The sequence below is a fragment of the Sinocyclocheilus grahami genome, unplaced genomic scaffold, assembly GCF_001515645.1.
Source record: "Sinocyclocheilus grahami isolate Dianchi unplaced genomic scaffold, SAMN03320097.WGS_v1.1 scaffold792.1, whole genome shotgun sequence".
In the NCBI taxonomy this organism is placed as follows: domain Eukaryota; kingdom Metazoa; phylum Chordata; class Actinopteri; order Cypriniformes; family Cyprinidae; genus Sinocyclocheilus; species Sinocyclocheilus grahami.
In genome coordinates this window covers 122,833-124,967 of record NW_015505971.1, presented here as the reverse complement: position 1 = coordinate 124,967, position 2,135 = coordinate 122,833, and the positions used below count along the sequence as shown (strand labels likewise).

General features: G+C 38.5%; 1 protein-coding gene across 1 annotated transcript in view; it reads right to left on the bottom strand.

Moving 5' to 3' along the window:
* Positions 1-2,135, bottom strand: part of poc1a (POC1 centriolar protein A) — a 90,689-nt gene that overhangs the window by 87,301 nt on the left and 1,253 nt on the right. The gene's annotated exons all lie outside the window — the stretch shown is intronic.

The following is a 2,135-nucleotide window of genomic DNA, read 5'->3' as shown; positions in this document are numbered from 1 at the left end:
AGACACACACAGACACACACAGACACGCAGACACACACACAGACACAGACAGACACACAGACAGACACACGCACACACACGCACACACACACACGCAGACGCAGACACAGACCACACACACAGACAGACACACACACAGACACACACACAGACAGACAGACACAGACAGACACACACACAGACAGACAGACACAAACACACAGAGACACACACACAGAGACACACACACAGAGACACACACAGACACAAACATACGGAGACACACACACAGAGACACACAGAGACACACACACAGAGACACACACACACACAAACACCATGAACACTTTAGAATACAGGCATAAAGGTTGGACTCTTTCTTAAGAAGAATCCTTTCAAAATATGAGCGTACCAAAAAGTTATAGACATGTAAATTGACTGTAAACCAATTTTTTTATTATTTTATATATAATAAATATCTTACTAAATATTTTTGAATCTAAAATTGGTATAAAATTAAAGCTTTATGCCTACATGAGTTATGTTCCAAATTTGAAGTTGATATATAAAAAATGGAGGTTGCCGTGAGAGTTTATTGAGGGTGTTATACCACAAACAGCCACCAGGTGCCATTCAAACTCCATTTAATCTTTTTATGCATTTAGTTTTTTCTGTCACAAATGTCTAAATTTCTCTGTCAGGTATGTATGTTATTAAGATTATAAAAACTGTAATTCTAAAAGAACTAAACATTTAATAATATGACACTCGATTACAAAATCGTAATGCATTTTGTAATATCACACTTGACACCGCCCACTAAGGGGGAGGAGACCGCTAAAAGATATCAAAGTCACATTTCCATTTAAGCTTTCAAATTATCATTTACGATGATTGCTAAAATATGTTAAGGGGAAAAAAAGACAAGGAAAAAAGAGTGCCAAGCGGTGACACTTATAGGGTTAATACTATGTTATACATTATACTGTACGTCGACCTCTGACCTCTGCTAGCCAGTTCTGCTAACCTCTGTACAGACACCAGGTCTCTTGTGCTTTACCTGCTCAGTCATCATGAAGAAACACATCATCTGCGCTGTCTGTGTGCTTATGTGCTGAGCTGTGGCTTGTTTCTTTATCAGTGATAGCTCTCAAATCAGTGTGACGTAAGACTTTATAATACAGCTATTTATTCTACTGACTGTCGTACTTTATATTAATTCGACATGGTTAGCATAATAACCATCATTGTTTAAGCATATTTGTGTTCCTGACTCATTCCTTGTGGTTTTAATAACACAACCGCTACGTGACAGGAGTGACCTTTTTACCAAATCTGAATGTAGGCCGCTGTGAGTGCATAGTGTGCACAATACATAATCTCATCCAAAGTATACACAGCTAGTCTCCATCTCCAGTGCATGTGTGTCAGCATTACTCCTTCAAAATATGAATATGCATGAATCAATCAGGAAATGAAATCCTGCCGATCTACCAGAACTGCTCAAGATGAGTGTTTCCTTGTTCACAGAAAAATAAAGCCAGATCAAATAAGGAAATGCATGGACAATAACCTGTGCTGTTTTTCTTTTCTGTTGTGTTGATAAATGACTCACGATTAATAAATGGCTTTTCCATCTTTCATGAGAAAGCCGAGTCATTTTATTGTCATTTATGAGAAGGGAGTTTCTAGTGATTGATTTTGGGCTGTAACTCATGTTCCTGTTACCGACAGCGAGATTCAATGAGGAAACATCGGTGTGTTTTATCTTGCTTTAAATGGGAATTGCAGAATTGCTCATTCTGTGTGAACACTAAACTCTCAACATGACTGTAGGTTCATATGGGCTTCGACTCCTTCTGGCCTTGAACTCTCTAAGAAAAGGGCATTTTGACAGGGTTAATATTACACCTGTTTAACTTTTCACCTGTTTGGCATTTCATGCTGTTTAGTTGATTGATATCTCAGCGATAAACCTCATAAGGGGAAAGGTTAGACATTGCCTTAAGAAGATTCGAGAAATGACATCTATGTTGAAAGAAACAGCATATGCTGGTTAGGTATGTTTTGACGCTGGCATGCTGGTTTATGCTGGTCCTTTTGCTGGTGACCAGCATAAACCAGCAAAGGACCAGTTTAAACCAGCAAAGGACCAG